Consider the following 25,672-nt stretch of genomic DNA (forward strand, 5'->3'; position numbering starts at 1 on the left):
CCTACTATACCAACATTATATTTTTCTTATTTTTTATGACTCTGGTAACTCTATGGTTCCAAACTCACCAACAGAGTGCATGAAAGTCCTGTGAATAAATGGTGGATAGATCATTCCAATCCCTTCTCCCTTCTGTAATTTGAAGCTGTTTACTAATGTTAGGAAGCTTTCTTCTTTTCACAAAACCTAGGAAGAAGAACATGGTAACCAGACATTCTCTTCAACAGAATAATTTAAAAAAATCTTACTTGCAGTGTCTTTTGATAAATGCTGTTTCATTTTAATTGTATGTTATAGTCTTTTTTAAAGCTCTGTACACTAAGGTAGAGGTACATAGTGGGCCTGCTGTAGAGACTGGTCCTGCAAACCCCAAACTATCTACAGTTGCCATGACTAAACACGTTGACGTCTCTAATAGAATCAAATGATCTACCGTGAGTAATGAAGTTGGCTAACCAGTAAGCAAAGATCATTTACTCCATTGTATCAGAGAGAGTTTTACATCATCTGTAGTGTGATAAGGACATCAATTCAGATGAACAATAAAAGGGCTAATGTTGTAAATTCAATTGAATGTATCACTTTATCTCTACACTTGACTGTCCTCTTACGCTAGGTTTTGTTCGCAGTGGCTACTACAGTACAGCCCTAATCTACAATTGTGCTTCCTTGGTGATATTATGTTGAAAATACTTTGCTATAAAAAATCAATAGCAATGATAATTCTTGTAAGAATTATCAGCTACTCTACCACAAATTATATTCAACTTTGCAAAGATTGAAGGTATTGGTATAAGCTGCATGGGCAACAACTACTTTTTAAGGAAGACGAGCTAGGCGCCTGTAGGATAAAAACCCATATATCTCATGATGAATCCTTAGCAGAGCATTCTGATATTAAAGTTTTACTAAAGCATGAGGAAAGAAACATTTTTGTGTTAGACCACGTTTTAATGTGCCTGAATTCCTAAGACGTCTGTAAAGAACTTCAGGGTTCTCTTAGCTCTCCATTCATCACACAGGCTCTGGGAATATCTAAACTATATTTTTCTGTTTGCACGACATCTGAGTGCTCTGTCTAGATGCATGAAAGTAAAATCACATTCTCCTGCAAGTTGGAGGAGTTGAAAGTGTTCAACAAAAGCAAAACCAGATAAGAATATCAAGATGAGAACTGAGTGGCCAAGCTGAATATATGTTACGATAAAAGTGAATTCCATATTCTCATTTCTGTCAAAGCATATTTCCTGTATCTTGTCACCAGAGAAACATATGCCATTGGTGAAAAAACACAGCTTTCTATCTTCTGATTAATATAACGTCATTCAGCAACTACAGATACCACGTTCATCTTCAGACAGAAGTGTGGTTTATAATATTTAAGTAGAGGAGCCATGAGCAGGCTACGCAAGAAAGTTCTCATTTTTAGGTTCTTTGATTCTTTGTTTGCTTTTTTTAAGATAATGAAATGCTGTAAATAAATGTAAAGATTTAAACTTCATTATTTTTAAGATATTCAGACTTATTCAAAATGCTCTAGTGCCTTCATGAAGCTTGAAACCTCTTGGGACAGCATCTCATGGCAGAATATGTAACATTTGTACATTTGGTTTTTTGTTTGTTTGTTTGTTTTTCCCAACTTGAAATATATCAAAGTAACTCTCAGAATGTATATATTTCACTGACTTCGGTTTTGTAAAGAAAAGAGATCTGGGTATTTCTTACATAGTGGAATCTAGAGAAAATTTGAAAATGTTTACTTCATTTTTAAAATTCTGCCAAAAGTATTTTGTCAGTTGTTCTATCTTCTCTCTTAGAATCATAAGGCCTTCTGCTGTTTTGCTCTTTATGGAGAAGAAAGAAGAAAGGACGCGTTGATAAATGATGTTTCTTTCACTGTTTACCTCAGTCTCTGACACTGACTATGTGTTATATTTTGATGGGAAAATCACTCAAGTTAGTTGGCCCTTGCTATTAGCTTTCATGCAAAATGTATTTCTGAGGAACTCGGGCTTGCTCTAAGATACAGACTACTACAGAAATTATGAAATTTCCTCACATTTTTCAAGCACTTACTAATTAATCTGAAAGATGCCCAAGTCTCCACTGTATGGGGCTTAATTATGATACTGGCATCATTTACAAACTGCTTGATTGCCAGGACTGGTTAAAGGACAGAACCTTGATATTTACCTTTCTTCTGTTTCTATGCCTCCAACACCAAGATTCTCCCAATAATTCATTTTATGTTCTTTCAGACGTAACACCTTCAAATACTTCTTCCATCTTCCCTCGCTATTATTTGAAAAATGTTTAGCTTGTTTTTACGGAATGTTAAAAAGGACAGAAATGTAAGCATTCCTGGGCCTGCAGCCATGCATGTTTGGGTGTTAGCATTCCTAGTTCAACCAGAAAAAATACTGATTCAACCACCACCTATCAGATCTTTTGGAAGGCGAATATATACTCCAAGATATAAAAGACTGCATCCTCATATTAACAGAAAAACAATGAGTTACCAACAAAAAAAATCAAGCATGGTTCTTGTAAAACCCAGTAAATTCTGATGTTTTTAAATGGTTTTTTTTCTGGGTAGAAGCAGGACCACTCAGGACATGTTCTCTTAGAAACAGGTGTCAACCCAGAAGAATCATATTAACTAGTATCAAGGAAATACTCTTCAGTATTAAAAGGCTAGAGACACATGTACACACAAAAACGTAATCATAAAGTTATGATGAAGGGAGCACAGTCCCCAAAGCCAACAATAAAATCAGAACCTGAAATTTTAGGGCTCACTTGTGGTGCAAAACACAAAATAGCATTGACTGAAGCAAATGGAAAGTTTTCTATTATGTTAGCCTGTGCTGGGTGTTGGCCATTCAAAGATTGTCTTCTTTAAAGTATAATAGAAAAAGTTTTATGTGCTTGAAAGTATTTAAAAGGAGTACTCTGGAAAATGAATGTACAGATCATAAGAAATACAGAGTGACAGGTAAAAGAAAGTCCAAAAGAACCATATATATTTCAATGTGGAAATAAAACAGTAAGCTCGAACAGTGGTTAGTTAAAAACACCTGTGCAAGTTCTGATCTTTAGGCTTGTTTGTTTTTCTTTTACATAACTATACTGTCGTGTAAGAACTAACATGAAATTTAGTGAGATTAGTCTCTGACATCAGTTAACATCAACTTTAAAAGTATTTTAAGCATATTTCACATTATAGAATATTAAGTAATTTTTTCAGCGTATGTACAGTAAAATTCATTCTCACCTTCCTAACATTCCTAAATCTACTGATACCAGCCATCCGTAAGTCTCATTCGTGTTACATACTGTCATGATTTTCCCAAGGAAAACCTTACCATTTAATTTTCTGTTGTTCCTGTTTATTTACTTCCTTCCACTGATTGTTTTTATGCATTGTGTCATGTAGATTGCAAAAATAATGTACTACATTGACCATGTTACTGAAACCGTGATTTGTACATGTTCTGGGTGTTTTGGCTGTGTTCCTTTTCCCATACATTTACCAGAAATCAGCTAACAGAATCAGATGCACTGAAAAACCCTTCCCAAAACCACAGTATTTGTGAGGCTCTAATGCTAGAGTCTACAGTTCACGACTGCTGTCTAAAGATTACCTACCTATCTGGGAAGTAAAGTATTATTACTACCTTCTACTAAGTAGTAAATAAACTGCATATATATATATAAGAGATAGCAGCTGAGCTAATTTGCCTTCCTTACTCAGTAAGCACTTAGTTTGACAAGTCCAGATTCTCACAGACACTTGTGTAAGCAGATTTGAAGTCCAGAAGGCTACATATTCAATGGGGTTAAAAATCTCACCACTGCCTCTACAACAGTAACAAATGCTTTGTGATTGTAAAGATTTCTATACTGTCCAGGTCTTGCATACATACATGAGTTACATCTAAAAACATAGAACCATAGAATCATTTTGGTTGGAAGAGACCTTGAGGATCATTGAGTCCAACCATAACCTAACTCTAGCACACATCTGCATAGCAACAAATCCTTCTCTCTTTTGATCTTTGTGTTGCTGTTTTAGAGTGAAAATGTCTCAACATCCTTTCATGGCTAACCTCAAACAGTTCTAGTCTCACACAGCTAGATACGTACAGCCTCCACCTGGTGCTGTGATCTACCAGCACACCCCTTTACTGGGCAACAGTGTGAGTTCCTCTGCTGCACACCCCTCCTGTGCGAGTCATGGGTGCTCCAGCTCTGTGTGTATTTCTGTTGCTTCCTACCACCTGCTACTGCACATACTGGCGAGGGAGCACCCCAGGAGTGCCCCCGCATACACCCTGAGGTGTGGGCTCTCGCTTGCTGCACCTCATACTCACCACCCTAGCTGGGTGCAGGCTGTCCCCGGCGCCCCATGGGGAGGCTGCACTGTCTGCCCCAGGCACAGATCACGATGCTTGCGGGGTGACTGCCAGCAGGGTCAAGCCAGAGTCTGACTGTTGCTCTCTTAGCCTCTTCTTTCTCCCTGCCCATTACAAATTATCCTGCTTCTTTTATACTGCTTTTCAGGCTGACTCCTCCTTTTTTTTTTTTTTTTCCCCAAAAGCTCTTTGGCAGTTCCCTGGATAGTGTTTTAGCTGGCTGATGGCCTCTTAAGCAAACTTTGTTTGTGTTAAATAACAGTGTTATCAGTTTTGAAGCAAATGCCCTCTCAGGCAATTTTGCATTTCCCACACATGCTCACTGATCACACTCACATCACAGAAAGAGAAGAGGGGAAAGGCTGCAGAGGTTACTCACATGTACCAGCTCTGTGCTACCTGAACTTAGTTCAACATTAAATAAATACCAGTGCCATCATTGAGTGGACTTTTAATAAAAGCTCCCTTGAGGTGAGCAGCTCTCATCTTGTGCTGGCACGATGCACAGCAGAGCACTCTGGCTCCCAGCGGGGGATTTTCCTGAACTGAACTGGAGGAACATCAGGGGAGCGGAAAGACCCAGCAGGAGCCTGCAGTTCTTGTGATAGTGGCTGACAAGACCCAGGTTGGGTCAGGAGCAACGGTGGCCAAGCCCCTCCACCCCCCACCTATCAAATAAGGCCTTAGGGAGGGCTAACGAGCAGACCGTGTCATTTCACACAGGAAGGGTACTGCAACTCTAGCAGCGTGATCAGGAAGCAATGGTATCCACCTGGCAGAAGGCTATGTCCACAACTGACACAGCTTCCCTGAGCAGAGCTCTGGTGGGAGCCCACTGCCACCCAGCTGTCAAGCTTCAGGGTCTGCCCTGCTCTGGTGCCAGTACTGGACGGCAGCAGTGAGCAAACCTGTGGGAGATGCTCCCAGGTGGAGGAACTCCTCCTCTTAGTGACAGAGGTCCGGGAGGAGGTGAGTAGGTTGAGAAATACCAGGGAGTCTGAGGAGTTTGACTGCTGCAACTGCACCCTACCTTTCCTGGGAAAGGCCTGTCAGACAGACAGGACACATGGTGTGGAGCATCTCCTATCCTCTCTCTATCCGGCAGAACATGTTGACTCGACAGGGGACAATGATGACAAGTTCCTGCCCAGCACAGCAGTTGCATCTCCTCCATGACTATCCCACCTTCCCAGGTGCCCTTACATAACAGGTGTGAGGCTTTGCAAGTAGAACCAAACAATGATAAGGACAATGGCCTATCTAGGTTGGAAGAGACACCAAGGTTAAGTCAGCCTGTACCCTCCATCAAAACCACTTCTATAAAAAATAGTAGATGGGCCATTGTCATAGGAGACTCTCTTCTGAAGGACACAGAAGGTCCAATCTGCTGACCTGACCCACTTCTTAGGGAAGTCTGCTGCCTCTCTGGGGTCCAGGTTAGAGATGTGATGACAAAACTTCCTACCCTCATAAAACCATTGAATTATTATCCATTGTTGATTTTTCATGTAGGAAAGGGTGAAGTTGCAACAAGAAGTCCAAGGGTGAGCCAAAGAGACTTCAGGGTCTTGGTCAAGGGGTCAGGAGCACAAGAGGTGTTCTCCTCTGTCCTTCCAGTTGCAGGGAATGACGAGGACAGAGACAGGCACACCCAGCTGATCAATACCTGGCTCCGTGACTGGTGCCATTGGCAGAATTTTGGGTTTTTATCATGAGATGCTCTACACAACACCAGACCTGCTGGTGACAGACAGGGTGCACCTTTCTCAAAGGGGAAAAGGATCTTTGCACAAGAGTTAAACCTGAATCTTTAAACTAGATTTGAAGGGAGAAAGGGATAAAACCAGGCTTACTAGAGATAAGCTTGCAGAAGGCATGTTAATGTTTGTGGGATGGTATGCTAGTGAGGTCCTTCAGTTTGCTCCCTGATGTGCTGAGTACACTGGAGTACATTTGAAATGTCCCTGCACTGATGTGCACAGTGTCGTAGGGGATGGAGATACTTGCAGCAGCAAAGATGCAAGGGTTATTCATGTGTTGGAAACCATGGAAGTGCCTGAAAATAGTTGCATAGGAGTTAGGGTTTCTCCCTTCAAAAAGGTGGTGGGATCAACAGCCCAGCTGAAGTGCATCTAGAACAATGCACGCAGCATGGACAAGAAACCGGAGGAGCTGGAAGCCATTGTGCAGCTGAAAAACTATGACATATCTATAGTTACCGTCATGGACACATTATGGGACAACTCGCACAACTGGAGTGCTCTAATGGATGGCTGTAAAATCTTCAGAAGAGACAGACAAGGAAGGAGAGGTGGTGGGATAGCCCTGTGTGTTAGGGAGTGTTTTGACTGTATAGAGATGATGATAAAAGGGTTGATTGTTTATGGGTAAGAATCAGGAGAAAGTCCAACAGGGCAGATATCCTAGTGGAAGTCTGTTATAAACCACCCAACCAGGATGAAGAGGCAGATGAAATATTCTGCAGGCAGCTGGGAGAAGTCTCATGATCACTAGCCCTTGTTCTCATGAGGGACTTCAGCTTACCAGACGTCTGCTGGAAAGACAACACAGCAGAGAGAAAACAGTCTCAGAGGTTCCTGGAGTGTGTGGAAGACAACTTCCTGACACAGGGGGTCAGTGAGCCAACTAGGGAAGACGCCCTGCTGGTCCTGTTGTTCGCGAACACAAAAGGACACATGGATGATGTGATAGTTGGAAGTGTCTTGGGCATAGTGATGAGGAAATGATAGAGTTTTCGATTCATGTAGAAATCAGGAGGGAGGTTAGCGGAACTGCTACCTTGGACTTCCAGAAGGCAGACTTTGGCCTCCTTAGGAGACTGGCTGACAGAGTCTGAAGGACAATGGAGTCCTAGAAGTTTGGACATTCTTCAAGAAAGAAATCTTAAGGATGCAGGAGCAAGCCATCGCCATGTGCCAAAACATGAGCCAACAGAGAAGACTGGCCCGGCTGAGCAGGGAGCTTTTACTGGAACTCGGGAAATAAAAGAGAGTTTATGACCTTTGGAAGAAGGGACAGGCAACTCAGGAGGACTATAAAGATGTCATGAGGTTATGCAGGGAGAAAATTAGAAGGGTCAAAGTCCAGCAAGAACTTAATCTGGCTACTGTAATTAAAAAAAAAAAATAAAAAAGCACACAATGAAAAATGTTTCTATAAATACATGAGCAACAAAAGAAGGGCTAAGGAGAATCTCCATTGTTTATGGGATATGGGGGGAAATATATTGACACAGGATGATGAAAAGGCTGAGGTACTAAATGCCCTCTTTGCCTCAGTCTTTAATAGTAAGACTAGTTGTGCTCCAGGTACCCAATCCCCTGAGCTGAAAAACAGGGATGGGGAGCAGAATGAAGCCCCCATAATCCAAAGGGAAATGGTTGGAGACCTGCTACACCACTTAGACATGCATATGTCTATGGGGCCAGATAGGATCCACCCAAGGATTCTGAGGGAGCTGACAGAGATGATGACCAAGCCACTTTCCCTCATTTGTCAGCAGTCCTGGCTAACCAGGGAGGTTCCAGTTGACCGGAAGTTAGCAAATATGATGCCCATCTACAAGAAGGGCCAGAAAAAGGATCCAGGGAACTACAGGCCTGTCAGTCTGACCTGGGTGCCAGGGAAGGTCATGGAGCAGATCATCTTGAGTGCCATGACACAGTGCATACAGGAAAACCAGGTGATCAGGCCCAGTCAGCATGGACTTATGAAAGGCAGGTCCTGCTTGACTAACCTGATCTCTTTTATGACAAGGTAACTCACTTAGTAGAGAGGGAAAGGCTGTAGATGTTGTCTACCTTGACTTTAGTAAAGCATTTGACAATCTTTCCCATAGCATTCCCCTGGAGAAACTGTCTGGTCATAACTTGGATGGGAGTACTGGGTAAAAATCTGCCTGGATGGCCGAACCCAAAGAATTAGGGTGAAAGAAGTTAAATCCAGTCGGTAACCAGTAACAACTGGTGTTCCCTAAGGCTCAGTACTGGAGCAAGTTCTGTTTAATATCTTCATCATCGATCTGGACAAGAGGATCAAGTGCACCTTCAGTAAGTTTGAAAACAACGCCAACTTGGGCAGGAGCGTTGATCTGTTGGAGGGTAGGAAGGCTCTACAGAGGGATCTGGACAGACTAGATTGATGGGCTGAGGCCAGTTGTATGAGGTTTGGCAAGGCCAAGTGCCAGGTCCCACACTTAGGTCACAACAACCTCATGCAGCGCTGCAGGTTTGGTAATGGCTGGAAAGATGCCTGGTAGAAAAGGACGTGGGGGTGTTGATTGACAGCTGGCTGAAGATGAGCCAGCAGTGTGCCCAGGTGGCCAAAAAGGCCAACGGCATCCTGGCTTGTATCAGGAATAGTGTGGGCAGCAGGACCGGGGAAGTGACTGTACTTGGCACTGGTGAGGCTGCACTTTGAATCCTGTGTTCAATTTTGGGGTCCTCAGTATAAGAAAGACATTGGGGTGCTGTAGTGTGTCCAAAGAAGGGCAACAAAGCTGGTAAATGGTCTGGAGCACAAGTTTTATAATGAGCAGCTGAGGAAACTCCAACTGTTTAGCCTTGAGAAATGGAGGCTGAGGGGAGACCTTATAACTCTCTACAACTATGTAAAAGGAGGTTGTAGCATGGAGGGTGTTGGTCTCTTCTCCAGAGTAACAAGTGATAGGACAAGAGGAAATGTCCTCAAGTTGCACCAGGGGTGGTTTAGATTGGATATTAGGAAAAATTTCTTCACAGAAAGTGTTGTCAAGCACTGGAATGGGCTGCCCAGAGTAGTGGTTGAGTCACCATCCCTGGGGTTAATTCGAAGACTTGTAAACATGGTGCTTGGGACATGGTTTAGTGATGGACTTGGCAGTGCTAGTTTAATGGGTGGACTTGATTATCTTAAGGGTCTGTTCCAACCAAAATGATTCTATGATACATTTTTTTTTTTCCTTTTATCCGATGAGGCAAATTCAGCACAAATGGAACATATATCTTATAATGTTGCCCTTTTCCAGTGAATGCATTGCCAGGAATCTAAGATGGGTCTACTTTACTTCTTAAAATACACACTTTATCAAGCTCAAAAATAAAATCTCTTTCACGTCTCACTTAAACTGATATGACTGAATATTCTTTTAATGGCTAAGTGTAATTTCCAGGCTGCGTATTTTTATATGGATTGTTATTTTTCTCTTTTAAAGGTACAATGATATTTTGGAATATCTGCAGAACTTGTGGCCTATATCTAAAAAAAAAGATTACAACACCACCTAGCAGGAACTTTGAAGAGGAAACAGAAGCATGACAGAGACAGCAATATCCTAACCTTTCTTTAACTATTTATTCATGAACGGCACTTCACTGTCAAACTTATAATTCTGTGTTGATACTACTTTTGGAATTTGCATTAAATGACATTTTGATTATAGTATTCAAATGCATGTGCCCTTAAAACTTTGCCATTTATTTTGTATGCAAAAGTCCTCCACCTAAATGTCCCCATTTCCATTTTGCTCTGGATTCCACTGAGACTATACAGGAAAGACTAGCTAAGTTTTTCTTACCCCAAATAAAAGTCTTGTCAAGTAAAAGAAATTCTAATTATAACATGCATATTATGCACCAGCTGTTTGATTCTTAGCTCTAAATTATGAACAAATGAGATCTCTTTCTTCTGATAAAATCAGAATTTGTTTTGTTTTGTTTTAAATCTAGCTTTTTCCCTAATAATCCAGGAAAACTCCTAGGGTGGCATACTGAGACAAAGCAAGTATGTGTGCTTATTATGTAAATTCTCTGACCATGCCTCTGAGCCATAACCTTTTGAAACCATTGGGAGTTTCAACCCAAACAATTAGGTACATTCAGTGAGGGAAAGAAAATTACTAAGCATATTAAAACAGACACCGGTATATGACCTCAGGAAATTCTTAAGTCAGAAAGTGCTTGTATGTGCACAACTGGGACCTGGGAAACTATTACTATGCAATTGCCCTGTCTGCTCTTTCTTTAGGTGCCTACCACTGACCACTATCAGTGATAAAAAGGTTAGAATGGTCACCCATGTGAGCAGAATTAAGCATGTGTTTATATTAAGCCTTACTATATATTATTTTTTTCTTTAAGCCACATGGACCTCTTTTTGCTTCCACTAAAATTGTTCCTTGCAATTAGAAAACAAGATCAGATCATAATATCTGAGTTTACATTTATTAAAATGTTTTGCATCTGCAATGAACTGGCATCTGCCAGTCTGCATTCTTCAGTCAGCCATGCATTTTCTTAAAAGTTGACTGTAGCGGACGAAAGAAAAATGCAAAACAATTATATTTGCCAAACTCATTGTGAACTCTAGGGGCACAGATGAGGAAAATTAAGACTTAAAAGCATATCCAGGATGCCCATTAACTTTTAACGCATCTTTTTTCCCCACTTGAATATAAAAGCAGTGTTTCAAAAGCACGTGGTGAATATGGTATTTAAGAATCAAATCAAATCGCTTGGCAACAAAGTGTTACCTTGAGCACAGAATATTAAAGGTTTAGATACTGTAAAGTTTTGGGAGTTTTGCAGTTTCTGGAATCCAAAGCAGCACAGAATGTAAACACATATTTTAGAAATGAGCAAATCTATTGTCTTAATCATCTGTCTAAACTTTTGGCTAGACACAGATTACACTATCCACTGTCTTTCAAAATCAAGTTCAGCATCTGCTTAGGGCATGATGCTCTAATGAGTTGTGCTGAGGACACCTCTGTGTCTTCTCATATCTCAGAAAAGGAGACATGAGTTTACCTTGAGCATACAACAAAAAGTTACTTGTAAAAAATAGTGAAACCATCCTGAAAATGGTACCACTACCAACAGTACAGTGGCACAACCTTCTGCATTTTCCCAGACTGTCTGATAAAATCAGTAATATTTGTGCATTTACTATGACAGAATAGCATAAGAAAACCTCACAACTGGGGACAAGTGTTGAGTCTAATGTCAACGAAGTAAAAATACCAGTATTTTGGTTTGTTTTGTCTTTTAATTTTATAGGGAAAAAATAGTTCAACACTATATTCCATACCACCTCAGAAGTGCTCAGATGAAGTAGTTAAGTTTTTTGGAACAATAACTTTGGAAGTCTTTAAGATAAGCCTTTTTGTACTAACTGCAGTTGTTCAAGTTTTTATCACACCTTTTATTGCCAATATTTTAAGTAGACATAATTTGGAGTGTTCTATTTGCTTAAAAGAAATGAAAACACAGAAAGTCCTGATTGACACAATAATAGGTTTGCTATTAAAAAGTGCACTGTAAATCAACCAAATTACTTCAAAGCTGAACATTTCTGCAGGAAGATGAAAGCTAAGCATATTTAACTTAAAGATGACATTTTTCAAAGCTCTAATTAATGCTTAAAATATTTTTTCAAGAGTTCTACATCAGTGTTGCTAAAGAACTTCCTGTTGCAAATTTGTTGCACTAGAAAGAAGCTGTAGACTTCAAAATTATGATCATACAATTTTGGTATAGGCCTAAATATCTTTATCGACATTGCCCTCTAAGAACACTAGCTCAATTCTGTCTGTTTGCACAGTCATAGAAACATAGAATCGTTCTGGTTGGAAGAGGCCCTCAGGATCATCAAGTCCAACCATAGCCTGGGCAGCCTGTTCCAGTGCTTCACAACTCTTTCCATTAAGATTTTTTTCCTCATATTCAATCTGAACCTTCCCTGCTGCAACTTGAGGCCATTTCCTCTTGTCCCACCAATTGCTACATGAGAGAAGAGACCAACACCCTCTATGCTACTACCTCCTTTCAGGTACTTGTGATAAGGTCTCCCCTCAGCCTCCTTTTCTCAAGGCTCAACAGCCCCAGTTCCCTCAACCACTCTTCATAAGACTTGTTCTCAGGCCCCTCACCAGCCTTGACATCCTCCTCTGAACTCCTTCCAGCAACTTAATTTCTCTCCTACAGTGAGGGGCCCAAAACTGAACACAGGATTCAAGGTGGGGCCTGACCAGTGCTGAGTACAGTTGCACAATCACTTCCCTATTCCTGCTGGCTACACTGTTTCTGATACAAACCAGGATCCTGTTGGCCTTTTTGGCCAGCTGGGCACACTGCTGGCTCATGTTCTGCTGGCTGTCAATCAACCCCTCCAGGTCCTTTTCCACTGGGCAGCTTTCCAGCCATTCTTCCCCAAGCCTGTATGATTGCATGGGGTTCTTGGGGTTCTTGTGACCCAGCTGTGAGACCTGGCATTTGGCCTTGTTGAAACTCCTGCAACTGGCCTCAGGACAATGATCCAGTCAGTCCAGATCCCTCTGTATGGCCTTCCTACTCTCAAGCAGATCAACACTTCCACCCAACTTGGTGTTGTCTGCAGAATTACTGAGGGTGCACTCAATCCCCTCATCCAGATCATTGATAAAGATATTCGATAGAACTGGCCCCAATACTGAGACCCGGGAAACACCACTTGTGACCAGCTGCCAACTGGATCTGACTCTGTTCACCCCAATTCTTTGGGCCCAGCCCTCCAGCCAGTTCTTTACCCAGGAAAGAGCATGCCCATCCAGGCCTTGAACCGCCAGCTTCTCCAGGAGAATGCTATAGGATATGGTGTCAAAGGCTTAACCATTAAGACCACTGAAAAAAACCCAAAGTAGTTAAGTCATAAACCATAGGGTAGAAAGAGGCCATTGTGTGTGCTAAGAGATGTAGCTCAGTACATCTTATTTTCCCACCACTATTAAAAGGTTACTGGCTTTCTATTAACCTAACAGTTCAGGGTCTCAGGAATTGTCAAGGCTGTGCCTTTCCACAGCACCCCCTTCAGGTAGCTGAAATAAGCACAGATCTTTTCCTAAAGCAATTCCAGCTTTCTGATAGATCTTCCAGCATTCCCTCACACAACATCTTTCTCCTCCTTTGCACGGGCACATAAAATCCTTCTACAAAAAACCTTGTGTCACAAAATTATTTACCACCTCCTGATTTATAACACTGTTTCATTTCCAGTCAGGGACAGGCCTCAAATACTTTCCACTCTAGGACTAGACAACTTAGATCTTGTCATACTCTCAAAAACTTTGTATCACCACAAAGTCGTCAACACCTACTAAAACTACCACATGGGAATTAGCGCATAGAAAAACAGTGTAACAGTCAGAGGAGCCTTAGATTAATTACGCCCCTACATTTCTGACCTGACAATACTGCTGAGAGGATGTCAGTGAAAAAATTTGGCAGTCACTTGTGCCTGCAGCTAGATCAGGGTGCACTGTTAAACAGCAGACCCCCAACAACCACCTACCTTCAAAACTTCTGCAGTTTCCTGTAGATCACAGAATCATAGAATAGAATCACAGAGTCATTTTGGTTGGAAGAGACCCTCAAGATCATTGAGTCCAACCATGCACTAAACCATGTCCCTAAGAACCTTGTCTAAATGCCTTTTAAACACCTCCAGGGATGGTGACTCAACCACTTTCCTGGACAGCCTGTTCCAGTGCTTCACAACGCTTTCTGTGAGGAATTTTTTCCTAATATCCAGGCTGATACTTCCTCCTCCCACTTTTCCCTGCTCCAGCCTGGGCCCTTCCCAGGGGCTGCGGGGAAACAGCTGCCCCAGCGGGGTCTCTCCCAGCGCCGCAGGGGAATCTCTGTGGGGGCGCCGGGAGCAGCTCCTGCCCTCTTCCTTCTCTCCCCTCGGGGCTGGCAGGGCTGTTTCTCACACGGTTTCCCTCAGCCCTGGCTGCCGGGCAGCGTTTTGCCCTTTCTTCCCCAGGCTTTCTCCGAGGTGCCTGTCCATGGCTGAGGGGCTCAGCTGTGCCCTGCGCTGGGGCCGCTGGGGCCGCTGGAATCGGCTGTGTCTGGGGCAAGCCCGGCATCTTCCCTCTTGCCAGTACCTACAGCAAATGCAGGTTTCAATCTTTATGGACTAGGGCACAGTGTATAATATTTTTTAGCCAGATTCATCACCTAATAAGTCACTTCAGCTACACAGGTTCAGGTTAATAACTATTACTGAATCCTCTGACTTCTTCTCAGGAACTTCAACACATCCAGTCTGCAAGACCATGACCATGTGTGAGATCTAATGGGATTAACAATGTACTAAGAGTAGAAGTAATATCTGGTAGCTGCCAGTAACACTATAATCACATTTATTGGTAAGCAATTGAGAAGATTTCATTTAAACTTCTTGCAGAATTATGACCAAGCAGGTCTAATTCATCATGTATTACCAGAAAATACACCAATTAATAATAATTAAACTATAATGGACTTGAAGCAGTACTTTAAATATGAGCATCCATAGCATTAAAGTGCTCATGTACAATAAGCTTAGTACAGATTAGTCCTATGTATATGAAAATGTTATAGGAAGAGTTAATACTGAAAGATTTTTTTTGGTTAATTTAAGAGCCAAAACAGGAAACCAGCTTTCCTGTTACGTATATAATTAGAGTCCCCATTATAGGCACACTGAAATTTATTCTGATGACTGACAACCATGAAATTCTAAGTGACACTCTGAGAACTCTGTCATTTATTTTCCTGCCGTCCAGCTGCATTTAACTAACTGTCCTTCAATTTCTCAGTATGAATACATTTCAACATTAGCTAATGTATCATTCTTGACATCTATTCACCTTCAGCAGTGCATTAAAAGAAAGACAATAAATTTTAAATAAAGTCAAGGGGCAGTCTTATCTGATGCACAATAAAGTACTTTAACGTCAACAGCATGAAGTACAGGTAAAGGTGAAAGTTATACAATGCTTCTAAGTATTTACTCACTTTAAAGTTGTAATGTTAAGTTATATCAAGGTTTATCCTTATTTTGAGGACAGTGCTGCCATACATTGTAGGTCTATACATCATTACACACTCCAAAGCTTTTGAAAGCATATCCAATGTACCAATTCCTTTGGAGTAGACTCTACTCTTAGTTCAGCCAGCAAAAGTGCCTTTATTGTCACCACCTGCTTTAAATATGATTAGCTTCACATTCCGGTACTAAGTGCTTAATTTTTCTCCATTTTAGAAGTTTTTTCTGCTTATCCTACTTTAAAATGCTGAGCATGTTACATATTCTCAAAAGCTGAGGTGAGAATATCTGTTGAGAATATTAAGCATGCATGAATAAGGTTGATAAGTCATAGAAATAAAATCATTGTATGGAAAAGTTTTCTTTGTTCAAGTATTATGCTTTGTCAGATATGAGCCGTAAAGTAGCCCTTCAGAAAGCAAAAGTCAATTACAAATAAAACACAGTTAAATTTAACACAGACATCTGTAGCAAAGCTTGTATTATTATTTTTTGGGAGACTGGGTGACAGATTCCACTGAGAGGAAGTCCTGAAGGGCAAAGGATTCCAGGAAAGCTGGACATTCTTGAAGAACAAAATCTTAAACACACAGGAGCAGACCATCCCCATGTTCCAAAAGATGTGTCAGTATGGCACATTTTACACAAAACTAGAAAAAAATATCAGGTCTAATCTAAATGAAGCAGTGATATGCCATTTATATATACTGACTTATATGAGATGTGGAACTGATATAAATTGGAATGATTTCTGCAGAAACACATGAATATCTGTATGATAAGCCCTACCACTGGGGAGAAAAAAAGAAAACATACCTTAAGATAGGATGATAATCAGTCTAGGATTACAATAGGATTTTCTATATATTTCATTATCCCTATTTTCATAACGAATAATTAATTTCCAAGAACAAGAATGTATAAAATCAATACTTCTTTTTAATGTTTTCTGTTGCATGTACACTTAAAGAAAAATGAGTTGCTTAGCAAAGAATAGTTTTGTATTTCCAGTTTATCACTAATAGTTGAGGCTACATGGAAAGACATCCAAATCATAAATCAAAGCACTGTTGAAGAAAAGGTAAAGGTTAGGAAAGGCAGATTATTAACCCTAAGATCCCCTTGGTTTAGGTTGTTTTACACATTCTGGTTTGACTTTTCACATGCCCCGAGCTCTGGTGCAAGGGGAGACATGAATGCTCTTAGAGAAAATTACAGTTTTGTACTCAGTCATCTTTATACATAAGACTGATATCTGGACAGGTATTGAAAACTTTTCATATCATCTGCTTTACATAGGAAGTAGAGCAGCACCAAATGAGCAATAGTTAATATGTGCAAACAGAAACTAGCTAGATTATTCGTGGTACAGAAATGATCATGAGAATGTGTTTTGGAGAGATTATGTTGTATAATTAAGCCAATTTTCTCACTTTTGTACCTTCCAGTCTGACTCAGCTCTCAGTACAGGTGCTTCATTGACTTGAGAGACAGCTTCTCATAAAAAAAGGAAGAAACAACATTCCTGATGTAAAGTATACCCCTGGTATACTGGGGCTTTTTTGTCTATTTGAAAAAAAACAGTCCTAGACTTGGGGGAAAAAAAAGTACATCTAAGATGGTTTGCAATCCTGACATTAGAGATGAGGCTAACCAAAACTGAATAAGGTACTGTACCATGCCAAAACTAACAAGCCACTAGCATATTTTCTTACTAACTAGTAAGAATTTTATCTTGTAGTAGTTCAGTCAGATTAAGTATTTAGTGTAAGTGGTGGTATGGGGCACATTAATCAAATAAGAAGCAGTTAGATGTTCTTTGCTTTGTAAATGGTAACAAATAAATGGCATTCCTACTTGTTATTTATCTACCTTCAAACTTTAATGAATATTTCTAGTGCCAACTGCTGATTTTCTATATTTAGAGAGAGCAGGTCCATATGGAGATAATAGCACAATGTGATATTTATGAGATGCCAGTTCTCTTATAAATATAGAAATTGAGTAATTAGCACTAGAAATATTCATTGAAATTTTGATGCACACTTTGGGATTTGAAATAAAATTGAGCTAAAGTTGATGATCCTTGTCATAAATTAATATTTAGGGATTTAGAATTTAGCTCACTAGAGGTATGCCTTCAACTGCTGAATAATTTAAGAAACATTGGACATAGCTAGCACATTTGGTGAAAGAAAAGGCATAACAGGCCAATTACAGCTACTTGACAGTGTAGGATTGCTGTTATCAAAGTTTTTAATGCATATGTTACTTACCATTATGTCAGTCTATTTCACTCTTTCACTATTTATAGTAGAAGATAGGTGGTTTAAAACATGTCTTCCAAGTCAAATCAGTACCTACAGAGGTATGAATCTATGATAACATAACTGTAAATTGCACTATATAAACTAAATGCTTAATTGACATAGATTGATGTTGAGCTATTCTTTAAAACCACTAATAATATTTTAAATAATAATAATACCAAAATAAAGCTGCTTATGGAGATTTAAAGTTGGTTTTGGTAACTTGTGCCTTCCGGAAGCATCGCATGTAACAAAACCTAAACTTTTAAAAATTGAATAACAATAACCTACTTCAGACTCAAATGTTTGAAAATGAGGAAGCACAAAATGCCTGTACAGTATTGATTGATTTTGGCAAAAAGCATAGACAATGGCAAGCCCTCTAGGTGCTTCTTTTGGGTGTTGACGTACCAAAGCAGATCCAGTGAAGGACCATGACGATGGTAAAAGGATTTGAGCATCTGATACGTGAAGAAAGGCTAAGAGACCTGGGACTGTTGAGCCTTGAGAATAAAAGGTTCAATGTCATCTCATTAGTACATTTATATCAATTGGGGCTGTGCAAAGAAAATAGAGATAGACTCTTCTCAGTGATGCTCAGTGAAAGAGCAAGAAGCAACGTGCACAAACTGAAATACAGAAAGTTCTCTCTAAACACAAAGTAAACATTTTACAATGCAAGTTGTCAAATACTGGAACCAGTATCAAGAGAGGTTTGGAGACTCCCATCCTTGGACATGCTAAAAATACAATAGAGCACAGTCGTGACCAATCTACTCCCTAGATGTCCCTACTTTGAACAGGGGGATTGGACTGGATGATCTCCAGACATACCTTCCAAACTCAGCAACAGTTCTGTGACTCTGAAATCTTTAAGGAAGAACTTTATTAAGCTTTCTGGTTTACATAAGAAGCCTCTATGAAATGTGCAGTTGCTATAGCTAGGGGAATGCAATCAAGAAACACCTCCAGCTACCACAAGCATGGTTTTTCTGTAGGAGATGGTTATTTTCAGATGCCTTAAGCTGGCTGTTAATGTATCGCATATCCATGAGAGCAAATTACTTGGGCTTATTTCTTATTTTTGTATTCCAGGTACTAGTATAGCTTCTCTAAATGGATGTGACTGTGTCTATTCTTTTTTCATAACATCCATTATTCCAATGCAGTTCCCTGCTTTTATCTATTGAAGTAATTTATTTTAAAGACCAAGATAGAAGACTGGTTGGAATTCGTGACACTATTATGAAAACAATTATAACAATCAATGTAAGAATATACTGGGTTTTTTAAAATGTGAAAATATTTACTTTGTAAAGAAATTAAAGTTATTAATCACTTCTTGAGTTGCTTCCTTGACTACGCAAAAGTGCAATAAATCATAATGTGATTATTTATGCTAAGTAGCCTGGGTTTTATAAGAAGCTCATTAAATGACTCCCTATCTAAGTTAAGTGTTTGGGAGATTTACTTTCATTAAATGTTATCTACATTCACATGGGCAAATTCATATATAAATTCCTATTAAAAAGTTAAAAATAGTTTTTAATAAAACCACTAAACAATCTGAATGAGCAAATGCTTTTACTACCTACAGTGGATTTTTAATTGATTAATATTGCTGTCCCTAAATGATAGTGAATTAATAAGCTTTAAAACTAAATGCATCTGGTTGCTGAATAAATAAAAATAAATGAATGGAAAATTTGAAGACTCCTTGACATTAAAAGTGGACCTGGACGGTAAGGTGATTTTCTAATTCAGGTGAAATTAACAGCCTGTAATTCAAGCATGATACTTTGGGATATAAGTAGTGAACTAAAAAAATCATGTGATTCTGTAAGAGAATCATATTCTTCTAACATAATTCGGAAAACTTTGTTACCAGAAAAGGCATGCCATACCTTAATTTCAGATATTTTGACTGCAATTTAAAGCAACAGTACATGTTCTCTCAATGAAGATCTCAAAACCTGACACTTCTATATGTCTTCCATGTATGGTTACTTTCCGTGTTTACAGCACCTCTATATTAATTGAGACTATGGCAACAATATCCAAAAGCAGATGTTAAGTTTGCCTCTCTAGTGAATTGATATGACAGCATTATGTACTATTTCCTGATTTCACAGTTATGTGAAAAGAGGTCATCTATATGTAATTCAAAGTGAACACAGAGACACGTCATATGATTAAAACTGCAGTGAAATTCCTCATCTACAAACTGTGATGAAGGCTAATACAGTTGTTCACTTAATTTTATGACCACTTCTGCTGTAGTATGCTGTTAAGCAAATAAATGGTTCCCACAGACCCTTGCTAGGTTTCTAAAGAAGTAGTAAATTATTTTACATTCCTCTTATGTTTTTGGCAGACAACGATGTAAAAATAGCATAAAGATCCCAAAGAGATCTTGTGCAAAATGGATACACTTACAGAACATTTTTTTCCAAATAATGGAAAAAATAGCAAGTGCCAGAACTATATTGTCACAGATAATCCTTTAATTCATCACATTTGTGTAGATGCAATAGAGACTCCCAAATCAGCTTCTGAATTTAATCTGGCTGTTGGTTCTCCTCTATAAAGTAAAAACAGATTAATACATTCAAATGTTGCAGTTTAGCCTCAGCCCCTCCCCAGCTGTCAACTGAAACCATGTGCTGCCTGCTCACTCCTCCTCACCCTGAGTGGGATGGGGAGGAGAAGCAGAAAACAGTCACAAAACTCGTGAGTTGGGATAAGAACAGTTGAACAGAACAGCGAAGAAAAATGAACAAACACCACCAACGACAATCATGAAAGAATCCACAAAGCGATGGACACAGAGCACAACCCAACCACGTGGCAGTCCCACCACATGGCAGTCCCGCCATGGCAGCCCGCCCCCTTCCGAAGTGGCAAGTGGGCTCCCGGTCACAGCTCGTGCAGAACCCTCCTGCTGCCCCAGCCACAGCTCACACCAAAACCGCCCTGCCATCACCTACCCGGTGGAGCCTCTGACACTCACTCATGTCTCCAGGGGGCCACTGGCATCCTGTCGCCCTGACAGGATTTTCTTTTCTGGCCATGTGCAAATCGATTCACCATCAGTTCCATTTCACTGTTATTGAAACAAAAATGGTTTTCATTATATTGCCAGCACTGATGAATCCACACCTGAAGTCCTGTGTCCAGGTCTGGGCTACCCAGTTCAAGAGAGACATAGAGATACTGGAGAGAGTTCAGTGAAAGGCCAAAAAGACAAAAAGATGGTGAAGGAACTGGCACCTCTGTCCTATGGAGAAAGTCTGAAAGATCTGTGACTTCAGCTGACAGAAGAGCAGGCTCAGAGGGGATCTCAGCAATATGTGCAAATACCTGAAGGGAGGTTGTAAAGAAGATGTAGCCAGGCTCTTCTCAGTGGTGCTCAGTGACAAGCCCAGAGGAAATGGGCACAGACTGAAACACAGGAGGTTCCTCCTGAACATCAGGAAAGAGCTTTTTGTGAAGAGGGTGACTGAACAGTGACACAGGCTACCCAGAGTGCTTGTGGAATGTTCCTCCCTGGAGATAATGAAAAGTCATCTGGACATGGTGCTGGGTGATCAGCTTTAGGTGGCCCTGCTTGAGCAGGAGGGGTTGGACCAGATGCTCTCCAGAGATCCTTTCCAACCTCAAACATGCTGTGATTCTGTGAGACAAGAGAATTATGCTACCAAAACTGATCTTATTGTGTGGCCTATTTGGCAATATTTCTCCAGCAGTCTGTATGCCGGAGAAAGATCAGGAAAAAAAAAAAAGGAACTTTCTCCTCTATTGACAAACAAGAGTTAAAGCTTCTTGTATTGACTGAGGACCACATAACAAGACCTTTTTCTGTCAGATAGTCAGACTTCCAGCATCCTCTGTGAAAACCCTTAGTCATAATTAAAAAAAAAAAAAAAATTTCTGCCACCATGCACATCTCCAGTTCTGGTCACTACTGAAAAGTATTTCAACATCTAATCAAATTGCTGTCAGTGTGCCTTTCTTGATGAATGGAGAAACATACGAAAAAATGATTACGTCATATTGCCTAGTTGTACAAGGCAAGCTGATAAATTTAAGTGGTGAAGGCTCTCTAAAAGGTATCATGAGATACATGCTCAGCACTGCTCAGACATTCCTGATGGCCTGGAGCAGCTGGAGCTCAGGAGAATTCCTCTCCTGTTAATAAAAATTTGCATTGCTTCCACTTACCTGTTCTTGAAACGGAAGCTACTGAAAACCTAAAATATGCACCCAGTGGTCAGGTTTGTAAAATCTATTCCACTCATGAGAAAACACAAGGGCAGCAGCACCTGATGCATTTTGCACAAGGAGGCAGCTTTAATCTTCATTCTTAGCAAATTAAATGCAGTCAGTATGTAGGAAGGCTTAATGTAACTCTCAATTTCTTGTTTGAGCTAAGAGAAAAACAAATCACCGCTACACACAAGACTGCCTTTAGTAGAAATTGATTCTCACCTAAAGGACTAAGGCTTGCTAGGAGACTCTCAGAGGGATTCACCTAACCTCAATCAAGAGAAAATTAATGAAGAAGCAGACATCTCCTGGCATATCTTGGCATATCACCTCAACAGGAATCACTCTGTCTCAACATTTGCAGTGAAATTAATTTAATTAACTCATCCATTAATAACGAATGATCTACAAGCTTGAAAATAACCATAGATAATTGGTTTTGACTAGAATTTTCCAGTATGCTGCCACAGAAATGGATATTTTCACTGCAGGGCAGCTTTATGATATTAAAACAATATTAACTGAGGCATACATAGTGTGTTAGAATTTATAAACACTTTAGGTATTCAGAAATACCTGTTTGTTCTTCCAGGCATGAAAATGGGAACTGATATCATAGTATATCTACTGGGTCATTAAATCATAACTTTGAATTTACTTTGTCACAGGCTGTTCTTTCTTCCAGTCTGAGAGATTATGAAACTGTGTTAGATCTACTACAAATTATCAGAAACTAAACAGGTCTCATGATAATCAGATCAAACCCTCAAATCTCTTGCTTGACCTAAGCTTAATCCCAGTAGCCCTGAAAGATGTTAATGGAAATAAATATTTTAAAAAGCATTTATGAGTAAATCTGAAAGGAAGGTTAACAATCAAATTCATACCAGTCTTGAACTGAAAGCTATAATATTTATGATGAATTTTTCATAATAGATATGTCAAAAACCTCATTCTGTATCAAAACAACAAACAACTTTAATAACACTTTAATGTGAAAAGAAATATTTTAATTGCTAATTTACTGCTAATTCATCTCCTTCTAAGCTTCACATTACTGGTGTCAAGATAATTTACTCTTCATTGTTAAAGCATATTCCAAGTATTGCCAGGCTTTGATTTAATTTTTCCCCCTTCCGGAATTCTCCTGCAAGTTGACTAAGTAATTAAGACTGTCTATAGTTGTTGTGACAGATTGTGATCAGCCTATATCACACTGGGAACTTCATTTTGTCCTAAACCATCCATTTTGAACTTCATACTGAAAGCATGTTTAAATGTAAACAATACAGATATACATTGCATGCTTATTGTTGATAACCCTTTCTGCACTATTCTGGTTTAGTGTCTCTGCAGTTTCTCTTGACTACAAACCCAGTCATGTGGCACTAAGAACATTTTGCATTTTTCAAAGTCTGAAGAAATAACAAGGAGAGACTCAAATCATCCAGAGCAGGGAGAAGATTAGGACGCAGCTCTTGAAAGGAAAGATAGTTACCAGCATATAGAAGCAGCAAATTGCTCATTTATGGATGTGAATTGCATATCAGGAGCTCAAGGAATTTATCCAAAGACAAGTTCTCCAAAGAAATACTTTCAAAGGTTTCTGAAAATATTGATTGTATAATACAGCAAATGACCACATAATAAAAACACAAAATAAAATAGAATATTACCGATTCAACAGAAAGAAAGGATTCTTAATGCTAAGTTCTGAAAACCACAAACTAATGATTTATTTCTTAAGTCTTATCGAAGTTTTACGTGTTAACATGGGAAACATTAAGGGTATCATCAGTCCTTCAGGTGGAAACCTTGGAGTGAATGTGAGGAACATTATGTCAGTCATTCTTTTATTATCAAATCACTAAAATAAGACTGCTTTAATAATACATGGAAAATGAATATGTCTAACTTGTTGCATGTCTTTGGGAAGATTAGGCCAAATTTTTAGTCTAATTTTGTAACAAGGCTGTTTTCTAAAGTAGTCTGATTTTTTTCTGTGATTAGTTCAAGCTATTTCAGTCAAAACAACACTGCTTTTGCAGTTTCTTAGTTATGACTTTGTTTCATTCTTCTTTCGTGAATATCTTTTTGGACCCCCTTTCAAGTAAAAGGTTTCATTTATCGTCTCCAAAGTACAAAATACATGCTTCTGCAAAGTATCCAAAACCAAGTAAAAAGTCTACAAAATTCTTTTAGTTGTTCGGGTCCTCATCTGGTTTTTGGTGGTTTTTCTGTTTGTTTGTTTGGGGTTTTTGTTTGTTTTTGGTTTTGGTTTTTTTGCAGGGAGTTAGAAATCATCTTTTAGATCTGTGTTTTTTCAGCTCCTTGTGCAATGGTGCTTTATTCATGGCTGGAGTTGCTCAGTGGTGCAGCAAAAGTCTGTATCATACAGGGAAGTGAATATGCGACTTCTGTCTGAAGGGAAATGCTGAGAAAATTGAATGAGAGATAGGAAGTGTCAGTCAGTTGGCTAACTCTCAAGAGATTCAAGTGAGATGGGTAAGTGATGAAAAGTTTCTTTTCCTAAGTTTTTGTTCCTTGCTTTCTTGCCATGTTACCTCAGAATAAAAGAAGTCTGGAGTACCCAAAAGTTCTTGGTGGGATGGTGGGGAAAGTGGTGATAAATTACTGGAGACAGAGGGAAGGTCAGAGGCTTTTGTGTTCTGGGAATTTAGAGACATTGCTCAGTGTCTCATTGCAAGAAAAGGCATTCCTTTATACTGAATCTGACAGTATATCCTAAGTCCTGGAAAGAAACAGAAAGATTAGTTGCCAATCCAAGGCAGCTAACTTAGAAACACTTGAAATTACAATGCTTTTTTTAGTGTGGAGGAAGGTGAGGAATACTTGAATAAAAATGGTCAGGTGCACAGCTTAAACTCAACTAGGTTTTCAGACAGAAATAAAAGGAATACAAATCTATTTTAGAATCTAGTCATTGTTGTCCTCAGATCTGAAATAGACGTTCCCATTGTTCTTGAACCAGACAGAAAAATGCCAGCCTCTTCACTCCTGCCCATTAGCATTCTCTGTGAGGCATAAAGCTTGTTCAGTGCTTTGTATGCTAATTTACTTTTTTAAAAAAACTGAAAAGTGCACACATAAATAAATGAACTTGAGCCCCTATCTGGCCCATAACAGGTCTAATTGAAATAAATAGGTTAACACAGACATCAGAAGGCATTAGTACCATCACTGTCATGGGTCAAATGTTTGGTAGACTATTTGGTACAAAATTTTTTTTAAAAAGCTAACAACAAAACCACTGGTTTTTTATTCCCTTTTTTGCATGTTTCTTGCAAACTACAGCAATAGTATAATTGTCATTAATTAAAAATATCTACTCATTTTACTTTCATCCTCTCTCTGTCAATTTATTTTTCTCATTTATGTCCAACGTATGACTCTGTGGAAGCTCAGAGTGGACTTGCCTTGATTTTATTAAAGCCAGTTTGACCAAGGAAACTGTATTGTAAGAACTTGAAACTTTTGCATATTACTTGCATTAAAAACATCCTTCAAAAGGGAAATGAAAGGAGAATATGCTTTGTTCATAATTCATAATGCTGTCAAGTAGTAGAATTATTAGTATCTTAAAATTTTATGACATTTGCAAAAAGACATTACAAAAATACTTAGAAAATCTCGCTTTATTGCATTTCACAAACTCAACTTACATTTGGACTTCAGTAATAATTAGCGTTTTTACTGGCATTGAGCTACTGGAATTATATATCAGATAAAGTAATTTCAAAAGTTCTGCAGTAGTCGAAATTCTAATTTAAACTTTAAGAAAGTTTTAAAGCTCAGAGACCCTTGCTGGTTCTTTAT

The sequence above is a fragment of the Caloenas nicobarica genome, chromosome 2 (genome assembly GCF_036013445.1).
Source record: "Caloenas nicobarica isolate bCalNic1 chromosome 2, bCalNic1.hap1, whole genome shotgun sequence".
Classification (NCBI taxonomy): domain Eukaryota; kingdom Metazoa; phylum Chordata; class Aves; order Columbiformes; family Columbidae; genus Caloenas; species Caloenas nicobarica.